At 28.9% G+C, this 17981-nt stretch overlaps 1 long non-coding RNA gene and 1 pseudogene across 1 annotated transcript; both read left to right on the top strand.

Moving 5' to 3' along the window:
• Positions 1-3495: 3495 nt before the first annotated feature.
• LOC126833150 (uncharacterized) lies at positions 3496-4966 on the top strand. The gene is made up of 4 exons (XR_007684893.1): positions 3496-3588; positions 3682-3820; positions 4136-4326; positions 4422-4966. It is a non-coding gene; the product is annotated as an uncharacterized LOC126833150 (long non-coding RNA).
• Positions 4967-7882: 2916 nt separating this feature from the next.
• Positions 7883-16075, top strand: LOC126833144 (uncharacterized; annotated as a pseudogene).
• Positions 16076-17981: the final 1906 nt, after the last annotated feature.

Raw genomic sequence — 17981 nt, 5'->3', positions numbered from 1 at the left:
GAGCTCATGTGGCATGTTCTATAGTATTATAGTAACGTACGTGTTCGGTGTTAATTTTTTTAGTGCAGATGAAGTTCACACTCCTAATTTGTATGAATATTTGATTTTATTTTGATTTGTGACTTTTTTAATAAAACTGACGGTCCGCACGGTCGATCACGTTTGAGTGGCTATAAGTATAAAAAAATCGCGGAAGAAAAAAAAATTAAACTAATTAACTTAGTGCAAAAAACCCCAAAAATAGATTTTTTTTTAAACCAAACATTATTTTAAATGAAGTTGACACTACACAAAAAACGCTCGCTAGTTGTTCAAACTCGGGTACCAGTACTACGGACATTACTTATATTCAAAACGTCACATCCTCAGAAAGTTTTTCAAATAATAATATTGAGAAAGATGATGTACCAATAGTCGATTTAATCAGCGAGGATCCTGCAGAATGGGTAATTAATGATTTGGCAATTGATCGCTTATTACTAAAAGAAATAAAACAAAATATTGACTATGATTTATCGTCAACAAAAGTAAAGTTTGGGAATAAAACGCGATACTTAAAAAAAAGTGTATTTTATCGGAAACTTTTAAATGGAGAACAACAGCTTCGAAAATGTTTTATTTATTCTCGTAGTAAAAATGCATTGTTTTGTATTCCCTGTCGAATGTTTGGAGGTTCTACCAAACTTGCTACAGAAGGTTTAACGGACTGGAGAAATGTTATTAAGGTTGTAAAACAACATGAAGTCTCTAACGAACATACTAACTGTCAAATAGTATTTTTACGTAGGAGTAATAATATTGGGAGAATAGATAGTGATCTCTGTGTTCAAATAAACAATGAAATAGATTATTGGAAAAATGTGTTGAAACGGGTTATTGCTGTTATAAAAAACTGGGAAGTCGCGGTTCCGTGGAAAAATTTGGAAGCCAAAATAATGGTAATTTTATGATGTGTTTGGAATTAATATCTGAATTTAACCCTTTTCTAAGCAATCATATAGTTCAACCCGGGTAGTGGCCATACATCTTACCTTTCTTCTACGACATGTGATGAAATAATTACATTAATGACAACACAAGTTAGTAATGTAATTATAAAAGAAATTAAAAGTGCAAAATATTTTTCGATTGTGATAGACTCAACTCCTGATATCAGCCACACAGACCAGTTAGCATACGTTATTCGTTACGTTAGAGACGACGGTTTTCCTGTCGAACGCTTCATGTGGTTTTTACCAAATGTTGGGCATAAGTCTGAAGCACTTGAAATGGTTGTAATGTCTTTTTTAACTAAAAATGATATTTATATAAACAACTGTAGAAGCCAGTCGTACGACAACGCCGCCAATATGTCTGGAATTTACTCGGGTTTACAGGCAAGGATAGTAAAAAAAAACCCTTACGCGTATTACGTACCATGTGCTGCTCACTCGCTAATCTTGGCTGGGACTTGTGTAGCTGAATACGTGAAAGAAGGGTTATCGTTTTTTAACACTATTCAACATATTTATTCTTTTTTTTCTGCATCTACTAAACGATGGGATATTTTAAATTCTAGCCTAACGCTCGGTAAGAAAGTTGTCAAAAGAGCAGACGGAACTCGGTGGTCTGCTTGGCATGAAGCTTGTGACAGCTTATATCAAAACTATGACGGTGTTATGAGAAGTTTAAGTTTATTAGAAGAAGATGATTTTGAAAAGGCGACGACGCGTTGTGAAGCAGCTGGCTTAAGACGTCAAACTTGACCGTTTTGAAACAGTTTTTATGACTGTATTTTGGAATGCAATTTTGGAGCGTTTTAATAGCACAAGTAAAGAGCTTCAAAAAGTAAACACAGATTTGGGAAAAGTAGTCGAACTTTATAAATCTTTAATTACCTTCATAACATCTATTCGAAATGATGAATGTTTTAATGAATATGTAATTTTGACAAAAAAAATAAAGAGTACGAGTTTGATAAAGTAAGGACTAAAAAACGCAAACTTCATGCAGGCGAGACAAGAGAAAATGAAGTCCATATGACTGGAAGTGATAAATTAAGAATAGAAACATATTTTACCATACTGGATCGTGTGAAGAGTGAAATTGAAAAGAGATGCGCTGCTTATATTAATACATTTGACAAATATGACTTTTTGACTAATTTAATACTACTTTCGCCTGAAGAAATAACTCAAAAAGCTAATAAGCTTCAAGAATTGTATAACGTTGATTTAGAAAAATCATTTGCTTGTGAATGTGTTCATTTTTGAGCATATCTTCAAAGTATAAATAAAAATATTGATGGAGTTAACGAGTTATCAATACTTTTACGCGGTAATAATTTATATACAGTTTTTCCTAACGTAGATATTGCTCTACGTATGCTTTTATGTATGGCAATAACTAACTGTTCAGCCGAGAGGTCTTTTTCTACGTTAAAACGCGTAAAAAATTGTTTGAGAGCAAGTATGGAAGGGGATAAACTAAACTCACTGAGTTTATTGACAATTGAAACAGAACTAGTGAACAAAATGGACTTCGATGTCATAGTAGATGATTATGCGACTCAAAAGTCGCGCAGAAAGCCGATGAGTACTAGGCACTAACTATTTCATTTTGAATATAATTTAAAAATTAATTATATAAGCATTTTTTACTACTATAATTTTTATCATTATGTTTTATATCATATTTTTTATAATTAAGTTTTTCATATGAATGTATGTATACATTTTTATAACAGCTGTACCGGGTGATTGGTTAACTATGGACCACTCAATATCTTAGAAGATATTAGACTTTTTTAATTATTTTTTTTTTGTACTATTATAGTTATTAGGTGGGACAAATTTAATGTATTTTTCAAAATGTTAACACCATCCCTTATGCGTTAAAACCATATCAACTTAAGATTTTTAAATGGTAACCCCCAATTTTTTTTTGATGATCGTGTTTATTTTTTTTTAATTTAATTTTAGGCGTAAAAACTAGCTAAATCGATTGAGTAGTTAACGAGCTACACAGTTTTAAAATTAAAGGGAGTGTAAAAAATAAATTAAATATCTTGGAGACGCTAACATATTAATGCGACTGCTCTCTGTTATTATTTATTGACAATTAACTTTGACAATAGCTATTGTAGCGTTTAAAAATCATAACCGTACCAAACACTATTTACTTTAGGTAAATAATTCACCGATAGTAAATAATAATGATAACCGCTATATCGACTGACAAATATACCACCACTACACACTTTTACATTTATTTTGTAAAATAGTAGGTATGTTTTATTTGTTATCAATATCTTGTGTATATTTTTCCAGCTTTTTGCAATTATTTGTTTTGGTTAATTTGACACATTTTGTTTATTCATGCGATTTGTACGTCTTAATTTCATAGTATATTATAATAATATAGTATCATAACTTACTAGAGTATAAATCTATGAACTTGTCGACATTTATTGTGTTTTAAATAATAACATTGATATTTAATATCCATAATCAATGTGAATACCAAGATGGAGTTATGCTCAAGTGACAAGTCTATAAAACCTTAAACCTTACTTATAAAATGTATGCACATCAAATATCAAAATTAAAGGTACTTATAATAATAATATGTTATTTAAAATAAATATTATTATAATTTGAATTATGCTTGATGATATTTTAATTAAAACTTTTATTTTTACAGTATTATGTCTTTGTTCTGAGAAACTTATAAATGTGTAGTTTTGTGTTTTAACATATTGGTATCTGAATTCAAAGAAAAAATATAAAATTTTTTATGAAAAAATTGAATCTTCAATCATCGTTTACTGAATCAATAATAGGTAAGATAATGTATTTATTGATATAGGTGTATTGTATGAGTACATTTTTTTATTAGAAAAATATAATTAATCTTTTTTTATTATTCATGAACATATAAAATGTTTTTACATAATACATTTTTTGAATTACTTATGTTTATCATACTTAATATGTTTAATTATAATGCGTTACTTAAAAATTAACGTTTAACTTAAAAATTATCATACTTGTATAATTATAAAAAATATATGTGTATACTGATATTTGTTGCTTAACCATATGATTATTTAAGTATCTAAGAAACTTATTTAATTTATTTTAATTATATGTTTCAGTATGTTCAATATTAATATGGACTATCTCAACTTAAATTGATATTTGTTATTGTCTACAACTACACTACTACCAACGTCAAATTTGGTGTATTATATTATTGTAGTCAATCAGTCTAAACTAATTCCAACAATACATTGTCGAATGTTGTGGTATTCAATTTTCAGTAAATTTATAGGTGTTTTATTTTAAGGTAAAATATATAAGATCATCAGCTTGCAATAATTTAGTTAATTTCCATGAATTCATCACTAACAATTTATTATTATTATTATTTTTTTTTTTTAGTTACTGTGGCACACTATTGCAGATAACGGTTTTCCATTAAGTCAGTAAGAAGAATAAGATGGATTCACAAGTTCAAATCAAATATTAGACAACTATATATATTTAGTTATTCAGCTAAAAATGTAATTCATAAAATAATTTAAAAGTACTTTATCATTTTAAAAGTGACATAAAGTTTTTAAACTCTAAGTATTTAAACACACATATACTTAACATATCTATAATTATTATACATTATTTATTAATTATTAATGATGAATTCTTTATTTAATATTAATTTAATCTAAAATGCTGCTGAGAATGTTAATATTTCTAAAATATGTTATTGTCTTAATCCAAATCTTGAAATTATTTTCATGATGGCATAGTTTTGGCATTAGCTATTACAGAATTTATTGACAATTTTCTAGTGGTTTACGATTAAGTTTTTATAAGTAATAAAGTAAATAAAATTATAAAACACAAAATAGAAAAAAAAAATGTTAACTATTGGATTAAGTGTAAAAAAGTAAATTGAATGAATATACTTATAAATATTTTTTAACTTAAATATGTAAATGGAGATGGATTTCTTCTAGTGGGAAATCATCAAACAAACTTTACTGCCCTAGGTAACTTCCTATAACTACATCACTATATACAGCAATATGTTTTACCTCTATTATTTACAAGTTAATTATAGATATGTTAATTTTATTTAGTCTTAGTTTTTTAATATGATTTAGCAAATAAAAATGTTTATTCGTATCTTATAAGCGTATTATTTATCTTGTTACTTGTTTTTTTATTTTACTATTATCATAATAAACATAACATAATATAGTATTTAAATGTTTGTTAGTAATATTATTATTGAATTTTAAGCTTATGACTGTTAAAAAAGCCGTACAAAAACAAAAAAAATTGTACTTAATCATTCACTCTAAATTTTTGCTTATACCTCGTACAACGAGAAAAACAACCATTTATTAAATAAGAAATATACTTTTACTGTTCATATGAACACATTAAAATAAGTAAGAATAGTCAATACTATGAAATATATACAGTATAGGCTTAAGGTGGTAATATAATAAAGAGTTAATAAATAAATACAGCTTTTAATAATTAAAAATACTGAACTAGGAATAGTTAAAATTGACGCGTTACAACTTTAAATTATAAAAATAAAAATTTATTTTAGTGCAAAAGTATTGGATGAACGTATTTCTTATGGAATCCTTTGTTATCTAAACATTTTAATAAACACAATAGATGCCTTATAAAGATGTTGTTTGACATCTTATGTACCTATCATAAACCAGTTCGAACAAAAATGCTAAAATAGTTTCTGTACATAATATGTACAGAAACTATTTTAGCATTTTTGTTCGAAGTTTAGTTTTTGTTTATTTCTGTATATATTCTGTACATATTATCTATTAACTGTATGTAATACAATATTATACTAAAAAAAAAAAATTGAATGTTATTTATTAAAGTTTTTTTAAAAATATTTTCACTAACAGAATTAATAATTTGACTAGTTAAGACACCAGTACAAGTAACACTTATTAAGACCAAGACGCTAAATATTTAAAGTAAAAACCAAGACACTAAATAACCATAATAATTAAAAAATTAGAATAATGAACTTTTTGATTAGTTTTCAAGTAGTCGTATTTTTATAATAATTTGTTCTGTTGATATTAATCTACACCACGATTTAAGATAATATTATATTTATATATTGGAAGTTAAACCAAAATTCTAAATTTTTATTTGACAATCAATGTTATATTTTTAGATCTCCTAGTTGGTTATTCATTTTTAAGAAATAATAACATATTACTATTACCTTGTACTAACACAATAAGAGGACATTTGTTAGCAGTTGAAATAGGATGTGGATTTGACAAAAATTTTTTTAAACTTCTAAAGAAGAAATTCTTAAATAAATCTGAGCAGCAAAAGCAAGGTGTAATTGTGTTAGATGAAGTATTTTTGAGGGAAAGTTTAAGTGTAAATAGCCGAACTTTGACTTATATGGGACTAGAAGATTTTGGTGGTGAAGTAAATATTGAGGGTTCCAATAAAGCAAATCATGCATTGGTCTTAATGTGGCAAAGTCTAGCAGAAAATGTAGCACAGCCTATTGCTGTATTTGCCTCACATGGAACAGTCAAAGGTTAACTATTTATCTATTCTTTATGCTAAATTTAAAATTAAGTTAATAAACTAAATCAATTTTTCTCATTTTCAAAGAAATGCTTTTGAAAAAAAAAGTTATTGGTTGTAGAACTACTGAATACTTGGCTACAAGAAAAAGTTTCTATAAATGCTGAAGTAGTATTGTATTTTTTTTTTTATGAAGGTGTTGATTTAGCGAAGCTTATACTAAAAGCTATAATGTTAATGGAGGATTCTGGAGGGCAAGTTATTGGTCTTACATGTGACGGTGTTCTACGAATAGGACAATGTGGAACCAATTAGGGGTATTATAAAATTAACATTTATATAATGCAATGTACTATATTTTTAATATCACTTTTTATTACTTTTATTTAAAACCATTAGATAAGTGCCAAATCAGAGTCCTTTAAAAACTATTTTGTTAATCCATTTGATAGCACAATAAAAATATTTGTTTTCTCCGATGCCCCGCATCTTATAAAAACAATTCGAAATCGTATATATGAGAAGAAAACACTAAGAGTATGTAATCATATAACATGTTTCAAAGGTTAAATATATCCATTAATACTGAAATTCTTAGATTCACCCTAATAATGCCATTATTAAGTGGGAACACTACCACAGTATTTTTAAAATTGAGGAACATTCACTCCTAAAAGTTTGCCCAAAACTAACAAAAAACCATTTTGAGTTAAATAACTTAAGTAAAATGAAAGTAAAATATGCTGCTCAGGTAATATTGTCTGTTTTGTGTTATATATATAAAATACATAGAATATTAATTATATTTCAGTTGTTTAGTATGTCTGTGGCCAATGGAATGGAATTTTATAAAAAGAAAAAGTATGATTGCTTCAATGATTCAGAAGACACCATCAAATTTACCATTGTAGTAAATAATATGTTTGATGCCTTAAACAGAAAATTTCCTGCTGAAGGAATACGAGAGAATAGCAAAGACTTAGAGGTTTTTATTATGTGTTGTGTGTTTCAATTGTCTTTTTGGGAACTGGATGCATGTGTTATACTGGTTTATTTTTAATTGTATAAATATCCATTAAAAAATGTTTACTTTATTTATTAAACTTCAGGTGTTAAAACAAACGTTAGAGTGGATTAAGTGTTGGGAATTTAATTTGACAAAGAATTTAATTGAAAAAGATAATTTTTTAACACAAAATACTGCTGATGGTTTAAAAATAACAATAGCCTCAACAATAGATGCAGTTAATTACTTACTTAAAAAAAAACATTTTTCTTATGTACTGACATCAAAATTTAATCAAGATTGTTTGGAAGTAATGTTACTTAATTTTACTAAATTTCACATTTTAAAATATAGTATCTATGAAATCATTTTAAATTATTACAACAAATAAATAATATTATATTTCAGAAATTTTTCGGAATAGTGAGACAAGTAGCTGGTCCAAATGACCACCCATCATGTCCATCATTTCTTCAATTATACAGAATGCTTTCACTTTACTCTTTAATAAAACCTCCAAAAAGTGGAAACTGTATGATTTTTGAAGGTAATGTAAAATATTGCATGATACTTAAAAGTGAAAAATTAAAAAAATATTTATTTTAGATAATACTCCTATTATTACGTTAGAAGATTTGAGAGATGTAAAAAATTTAAATGATAGCTCATCCGTTAGATCTGAAAAAATCGAAAAGCTAAAAGAAAAGCTGAATAACAACTGAAGAACGATGTTGGGATGTAGATGAAATTTTTATAGAGCACAACTATTCTGACTCTTCCGTATTTGATTGCATAGTATATTATTTAGCTGGGTTAGTTTGTAAACATTTTATCATTATAACAAGGAATTAATTAGGCAATTACTTTAAATTGTATTAATTTCATTTCATTTATTTTTTGTAATAGATACATGCCAAACGCATGACAGTTAAAACTAAATGTCAATTATGTGCTTCTAGTATAAAAAATCTTAACACAACTGAATATGATACTAATGCTGATTTAATAATTGCAAAAAGTAGAGGATACCTAACACATCCTAATAGTATTATTTATAAAATTATAAAAACTCTGGAGTTGTCAATATCACAATTTATCAATTCTCCAAATGCATTTGAGGAGATTTGCGAGGACTTTTTGAAACAAAAAATTATCTTTGACTTTCCATGTGCAGCACACAAACAAAATGTTTTGACTGATATATGTACACATTATATTATAATGAGAATGCGCCAGTACACATTTATTAATAACCAGAAAAACAAAAAATTAAATAAAACAAAGAAGAAACTGGCTAAATTAGTAAACACTTGATATTATAATAAATTTAAAAAAAATGTGTATTTGTTATACAAAGAAATGTAAAAATGATATTATTTAACGTTGCAACTAGTGTTTGTTATAATAATAATTTATAAACAGGGTTGTATTATTTTATTTTATAAAACAAGACAACAAAACTAATAATGAAAAATTGTTCTTTAGTATTTACACAATTAAAAATTTAGATCCTGAAATATTATCAGATTATCTCTAAAGGACTAAGAACGATGATAATAATTATTTTAAATCGTGATTGTTATACAGGTTGTAGGCGTCAATAAAAAAAAAAGCTAAATATTCTTAAAAGTGGTAATGCTGGTTTTGTGGTTTGTCCGCTAAAAGCGCTAGGAGTGATTTGCACATAGCAATTCTCAGCGAAGACAGTTTGGCGGTCACATTATCAGGGCTCGTTGGGCAACCATATTATCTTAAATCGTGATCTACACTAGTAACGAATCGTTTTGGTAGAACCACAGTATATACTCTATATAAGACCGTGATTAGACCACGGTAACCTATGGTTGAAATTGAAAAAAAAACTATTTACTAGGGCTCATAATATTGTTTGTTAACAGCAGCTAATGCCTAATATTCAATACGTACAGGTACACCGCACCGCTAGGAACACTACAGAAAAAACAGATAGAAAGACATTACCTATATAAATATTATTATAGATTTATTATTAGTTCGTTTTCATTGTGACCGACGACCGTCAACTATTAACTTTAATCTACAACCGTGTCGTTAATCAATCTTATTTTGTGAAACGTGAGATCCGGCGATAAACGATTTTTTTCTTTAGCTGTAAAACTTATAAAAGCATCTCATATAAGCTAATATTATAATAGTGTAGTACTAAGCTATAACTTTAAAAGTACTTGTCTGATTTAGCTAGTTTTTACACCTAAAATTAAATTAAAAAATAATAAACACGATCATCAAAAAAAAATTGGGGGTTACCATTTAAAAATCTAAAGTTGATATGGTTTTAACGCATAAGGGATGGTGTTAAAATTTTGAAAAATACATTAAATTTGTCCCACCTAATAACTATAATAGTACAAAAAAAAAAAATAATTAAAAAAGTCTAATATCTTCTAAGATATTGAGTGGTCCATAGTTAACCAATCACCCGGTATATTTTTATTTTACATCAATAAAATTTTAAGTAATAAAGGAAACAACTATATTTGTATGCTTTAATAACATTTTTTTGACTAGAAAAATATTTATATTAAAAGGCGGCAATTTGTTTAGTGCTTAAAACGGCACAATGGTTAAATCCGACACTGCATGAAAGCTTAGGTTTTAATATCTAAGTAGAAAGATTCGCCCCACGTTTTTCTAGTTCACTTGTCCTATTTGGTTATCAAGACCACCGGAGGGTTATTTTATACTTTTTAAGGCGCATAAAAACGTTATTTTTAGATTATTATACGTTTTTCCAATACTTAGGATATAGTATAAGTCAGGGATATCATGCGGACACGAGAATTTTACATATATATATATATATATACATAGGGCTCCCACAAGGGGGGGGGGGCAGTGAGTACTAGGGGCCCGGGCTCTCTGGGGGTCCGGGGAAAAAACAGAATATATTAATTTAAATTAGATAAATATAATGAGTCGTGCCACTCCAGTCACTATAATATCTTTATATAATATTGGTATATAAATAATTGTATTTTTTACTATAATACATAATACTTATTATAATACATAATTTTGTTTAACAATCGAAATGTATAATATTTTTATTTTATGAGGTCGGCCACTTGGCGTCGGTAGGACGGTAGGTGGGTAGGACGTTCAGTGCAAGCATTTCTTGGAAAAAATAAAAGGGGAAAAATCCGGGACAATAAAAGAAATAACTAATAAGTCAGCCGCCTGCCCTACTAGTGCTATTTTGGCATTAGAAGATAATAATTTTTTTATCGAGGACCAAAGTCAAAACAACCCGCAATCATAGCATGCATATTAGTTTTTACCACAACCGTAAATCTCACGAGTTGTGGCGGTAATTGTAGTACTGTCTACAGTTGTATAAAAGCAATATAAGCTCTGTAACAAATATTTTAGGTACCTTATGAAAAATAAAAAATAAAATGTTAGAAATTATATTAAAATTATTATAAATACTAATATATAATAAGGGCCCGTATTCATTTACAGTACCTTACTTGAAAAATACATGTGGGGGTCTGCTCGTTGGGCAACTATATTATCTTTAATCGTGAACTACAATTTGCAATAAAGATAAGAACCTAACTAAAGGCATTGTTTTTGATGGTTATGTAACATTTATTTTTTATCACACGTTATCATTTTTTGGAAGAACTACCCCCAACTCGGTTTTTGATTGTTGTGGTTAAATAGCCATTCGTTAGCCGCTGTCAATATAGGTCCGTCAACCTACCTGTCATGACGGTGTGTTAGAAAAGTCGGTAATCAATAAATATGAATCGTTGATCAACCAAAATATCACAAAACATTTTATTGTGTTTGGTTATATGTATACTCATCTATCGGACAATGCGATCATAAATAAGTACTTTATTGGCTCCCGGTCTTTGAAAAACAAAAGAAATATAACAATATTTAGGAGAAAATGTAATATCTTTACAAAGTCATAGCTAACGACTAGATGGATAAAAACTAATAATTCAAACGATAACATATTTTTAAATTTTTCGCCTGCAAATTTATGGAATTAAAAACATATGTTGCCATTTTAAAACGTGAACTTAGACCCTTTTAATCGTATAAGGGATGAAAATACTAATGTTCAAAGCATTGAAAAATGAAGTATGACTTATACATAAGAGAATAGGAAAACATGTTTTTTCAAAATATTCATATTTTCCGAGAAAATCAGCGTTTTACGTTAGTTGGATCGCCCTGTATAGTTAACTAAATAAATATATAGTTTTAAAGGTCGATAAAGCTCTAGAAAATGCCAAAAAAAGATAAAAATTTAAATATTGTTCAATATTGTAGTAAAAAATGTTTAGAAAAATAAAAACTAAAAAATTACAATTATTTTTAGAGTGAACCAATGCTGGGCTCACCCGATAAAATAATAAATACATTTTCCTACAATATACCTATAGTTATAAGGAATCGGTGTAAAATAATATTTTATAAAATAAAACAATGCGCAATTTTAGAATTTATGAGTTGGAAATTAGTCTTAAAAGATAAGTCTAACATATACGAATACGGCACTCAAAAGAGAAAAAGTAGCACATGTGTTGTTTAAATAACATTATATACTTATTTATATGCTGGCAAATACTCTTAATATAGGTACATATGTATTAAAACGGCTTGTTTGTATAGTAACTGTTATTATTGATGTTAATATTACATTTGTTTCACCGCACCCTTTCAGTGTAAAACAACATATTTCTCCAAACTGTTTTTGCTAATTTTTCCTGTTTCAAAGAATTTCTTACAGCTAATACAATATGTTTAAACTGTATTTTACTGTTTTTGTGTTGATGGTCGTTGTGTTGATTGGAACAACGTGCCAGTCAGGACTAGATAAAGTCATTTGGAATTTGACGATGGACAGCCGCCATTTGCACTGCAGTGCACATATGATTTCCTACCGGGGTTTTAGCATGGTGTTGCCCGAAGTCAAAAACCTTGACAGAACTTCACTTATTGAATTTGGAAAACCAAATTTGCCGATCCTGCAGGTCGACACACGGGTAATAAACTTCTCATAGAAATTTAAATATTTTGTGCTTAAAAGTTTCTCCGAAATCTATTAAAATATAAAATACCTCTCTCAAAAAGTTATATAAGGAAGAACAAGTCATTTGGAATTTGACGATGGACAGCCGCCATTTACACTGCAGTGCACATATGATTTCCTACCCGGGTTTTGGCATAGTGTTGCCCGAAGTCAAAAACCTTGACAGAACTTCACTTATTGAATTTGGAAAACCAAATTTGCCGATCCTGCAGGTCGACACACAGGTAATAAACTTCTCATAGAAATTTACATATTATTTTGTTTTTAACAGTTATATACCTACCCCACCGACCAGAACTTGTAAGTTTAAAATTAATTGTTGAATTTTACTCTATCGCTGTATTCTTTAAATCTATTTAACAGGTTGTTGGAACGACCTTTCTGACTGGCATCCGAGAAATGGGCAAAGGCCTATTCGCAAAGGTGTGTTACGGAGTTGTGGTCAGTGCAGTAGCTATTGTGCTGATTTTTGCTAGTATTGTCATACTGGTACTCTTACTCACGGCTATTGCACCTTTGATACTTATATTGACTTCTTATGCACTGTTCCTGAAACTACTGACCATCATGGTATTTCTGCCGCTGTTTCTAGTATGGATAATCGTCAGTGTCATTGTAATTTATATCGTTATTCATTTGAAACGTTCACATATCATATAATGTTATCATACATTAACAATTTTCACATAACTTATATTATTTTTGTACAAAATAATTGTATATACTCCAAGTAGCTGTACACCACAGCCATGGTGCGTAACCCGTCTTATACACATATACAACACTTATACAATCATAAAATGATTTTGTGTTTCACAAGTTTACTAGTTTGTTTTTTTATGCAAATATATTTTGTAGAAATATCGCATGTTATCGGATCTTTTTTATTAATACCGTTATACAACAGAACATATGTAGTGAAGCTATTTTTAGATACCGTCGACAATTACTTTTAACTCAATACTTTTACTGACATTTGAAAAAAACGCTTTTACATTTGTCCCGCTTAACCCTACCTATACCACGTGGTGGCGGTTAGGTTAGTAGTAAAGATTTGAATAGAAAACAACTCTATGCAAACGAAACTCGATTTGTTACAACAACTTTTTAAATCGTTGTTTACCCAAAGTACTCGCTTTTGCAGTGTGGGTCACAATATTCTTTCAGCTGTGCGGTAGTACGCGACGGCCCATGATCTTAAGATTGTCCTAAGATACGTCATAGTAATATTATTATAAGGAAATATTGTTTAGAGGATTATACGCTATCATCGCCGACACGACGACGTCGTGGTGTTTTTTTATGTGCTGATCGATTTTTTAAAAACAAATCGTTGTATACGTTAACACGTCACCGGTCTTGTGCAAGTACTTATATACTTGGAACTATATACACAGGTCTACATATAAGTCTGCGCGGTGTCTGGCTGACAAAATATATTATGTGTTATTGGATCACGTGTGCCGCGGTGTGCTCACCCGCCGTCAATCGTCGCTCAAGTCAATTATTTTTCAAGACGGTATACTTACAAGTCAATCCGTCAAACCGGAGGTCTCCGGTTTCGGTAAACGTTACTATATTGCCAACACGTGTTGTGATTCACAACCGCCTTGGGTAAACCGAAAAGTAGTGAGACCGGTGCCCTTGGGTCGTTTTAGTCGGTGCTGTAGTTTATTGAGGTACTGGAGTTTATTTTTTTTAATTTAACTCAATTATTCCAAAATTAGTTGGCGACAGAAAAATTTTTTTTCATTTTTTCCCCTCAAATCGTCTACATAATAAGTAGTATGACCGGTCGGAGTCCTATTTTGGTTTTGGCGCCCAATTTCCAAAATCAAACGCAATAATCATAATAATTATCACTGTAGTGCACCGGTCGGATGACCGCGTACAAAACACCGTAAACGACCAACATTTGTAACGGAAAACTAGGAGTAGGTTTCAATAAGTAGAACACTTTTTAGTTAATTGTAATATATAAAACCATCAAGCTTAGCGGGCCTTTTAAGGCCCAATGCTGCCATCAAGATGGTTTCTTGACGAATTCGCTTCCGGGACGGGTCGTCAATCCGTCACCGGAGGAGGGGGATGGCGGTTCCTTTTTACCGGACGATTGCTCGCCCAGCAAACGGAGTGCCTGTGACCGGGTGTCAAACCGGCGACAGTAAGCGCTAACACACTGCCACCTTACCCACTCGGCCACTCCTCCTCTAATTGTAATATACCGGGTGATTGGTTAACTATGGACTACTCAATATCTTAGAAGATATTAGACTTTTTTAATTTTTTTTTTTTGTACTATTATAGTTATTAGGTGGGACAAATTTAATGTATTTTTCAAAATTTTAACACCATCCCTTATGCGTTAAAACCATATCAACTTTAGATTTTTAAATGGTAACCCCCAATTTTTTTTTGATGATCGTGTTTATTTTTTTTAAATTTAATTTTAGGCGTAAAAACTAGCTAAATCAGACAAGTACTTTTAAAGTTATAGCTTTGTACTACAATATTATAATATTAGCTTATATGAGATGCTTTTATAAGTTTTACAGCTAAAGAAAAAAATCGTTTATCGCCGGATCTCACGTTTCACAAAATAAGATTGATTAACGATACGGTTGTAGATTAAAGTTAATAGTTGACGGTCGTCGGTCACAATGAAAACGAACTAATAATAAATCTATAACAATATTATATGGGTAATGTCTTCTTATCTGTTTTTTCTGTAGTGTTCCTAGCGGTGCGGTGTACCTGTACGTATTGAATATTAGGCATTAGCTGCTGTTAACAAACAATATTATAAGCCCTAGTAAATAGTTTTTTTTCAATTTCAACCATAGGTTACCGTGGTCTAATCACGGTCTTATATAGAGTATATACCGTGGTTCTACCAAAACAATTCGTTACTAGCGTAGATTAATATCAACACAGAACAAATTATTATAAAAATACGACTACTTGAAAACTAATCAAAAAGTTCATTATTCTAATTTTTCAATTATTATGGTTATTTAGCGTCTTGGTTTTTACTTTAAATATTTAGCGTCTTGGTCTTAATAAGTATTACTTGTACTGGTGTCTTAACTAGTCAAATTATTAATTCTGTTAGTGAAAATATTTTTAAAAAAACTAATAAATAACATTTAATTTTTTGTTTTTTTAGTATAATATTGTATTACATACAGTTAATAGATAATATGTACAGAATATATACAGAAATAAACAAAAACTAAATTTAATATGTACAGAAACTATTTTAGCATTTTTGTTCGAACTGGTTTATGATAGGTACATAAGATGTCAAACAACATCTTTATAAGGCATCTATTGTGCTTATTAAAATGTTTAGATAACAAAGGATTCCATGATAAATACGTTCATCCAATACTTGTGCACTAAAATAAATTTTCATTTTTATAATTTAAAGTTGTAACCCGTCAATTTTAACTATTTCTAGTTCAGTATTTTTAATTATTAAAAGCTGTATTTATTTATTAACTCTTTATTATATTACCACCTTAAGCCTATACTGTATATATTTCATAGTATTGACTATTCTTACTTATCTTAATGTGTTCATATGAACAGTAAAAGTATGTTTCTTATTTAATAAATGGTTGTTTTTCTCGTTGTACGAGGTATAACCAAAAATTTAGAGTGAATGATAAAGTACAATTTTGTTTGTTTTTGTACGGCTTTTTTAACAGTCATAAGCATAAAATTCAATAATAATATTACTAACAAACATTTAAATACTATATTATGTTATGTTTATTATGATAATAGTAAAATAAAAAAACAAGTAACAAGATAAATAATACGCTTATAAGATACGAATAAACATTTTTATTTGCTAAATCATATTAAAAAACTAAGACTAAATAAAATTAACATATCTATAATTAACTTGTAAATAATAGAGGTACAACATATTGCTGTATATAGTGATGTAGTTATAGGAAGTTACCTAGGGCGGTAAAGTTTGTTTGATGATTTCCCACTAGAAGAAATCCATCTCCATTTACATATTTAAGTTAAAAAATATTTATAAGTATATTCATTCAATTTACTTTTTTACACTTAATCCAATAGTTAACATTTTTTTTTCTTTCTATTTTGTGTTTTATAATTTTATTTACTTTATTACTTATAAAAACTTAATCGTAAACCACTAGAAAATTGTCAATAAATTCTGTAATAGCTAATGCCAAAACTATGCCATCATGAAAATAATTTCAAGATTTGGATTAAGACAATAACATATTTTAGAAATATTAACATTCTCAGCAGCATTTTAGATTAAATTAATATTAAATAAAGAATTCATCATTAATAATTAATAAATAATGTTTAATTGTTGAGGCTATAACAGGTAATGGAGCGCAATTCTATGCCGGTTATCGCCAATGATACAGATGCCCTCTTATCTTGGTTGTCGCGGCCGTCCACACCACTCCGCCTTACTCCGCACGATCTATACTGGCATTACTACCGGTCAGCTGTTCACACACACACACACACACACATATACGCACCGGGTTATACTATGTAAACAAATGTGCCACGCCCGTATTACCAGTGTTAGTAGTGCACTTGTTGCATTCTTGAATTTAAAGTATAATATTAATCTAGACTTTTTTGTGTGTTTTTCTTCAGTGTTTTTTAGTTTTAAGTGTTATTATAGTATTTTTAAGCCATAAGGGCACTGTGATTTTTTATTATTATTGTCTTAAGGACAAAAGATTGTTTTTTATTGTATTTTTAAGCCATAAGGGCATTATTGAGTTGTCATAAGGACAAAAAATTGTTTATTATTGTATTTTTAAGCCATAAGGGCATTATTGAGTTGTCATAAGGACAAAAAAAACTATTTTAATATTTTTGTTTTGTTGTTCACTTTACTTTGTGTCTAGTATTATTTAGGTTTAGGTAGCAGCCCTGGCCAGCGGTTTGCAGTTCTTCGGTTTGTGAGTACCTTTTATTTATACCATATTTTATTGAGTTTGTTTTATTTGTATTTTAGTTAACTACTGTGAATTATTAGAACATATTTTGATCTCATTTACTAAATACAAGTTAGGGCGATAGACATAAGGTTAATCGTACCTTCTATATTGCTAGTTAGCCATAAGGGTTCAATCTAGTCAATATTTGTATTTGTGAATAATTTTTGTTGTTCTAATAACCACCTTAGTTATCAAAATACTTTTAACGTCATAAGCTTTAAGCACTCACTTAACCTTACCTTTTAATCTAGTCATTACTATATTAATTATTTATTTGTGTTTGTGAATTATTATTCACA

Source organism: Adelges cooleyi, unplaced genomic scaffold, assembly GCF_023614345.1.
Source record: "Adelges cooleyi isolate 19-005CV unplaced genomic scaffold, UGA_ACOO_1.1 ACOO_flye_CR_arks_rails_tigmint_CR_PRNA_191, whole genome shotgun sequence".
Taxonomy (NCBI): Eukaryota; Metazoa; Arthropoda; class Insecta; order Hemiptera; family Adelgidae; genus Adelges; species Adelges cooleyi.
Note: the sequence above shows the minus strand (reverse complement) of the source record. Positions and strands in the feature narration are given on the sequence as shown.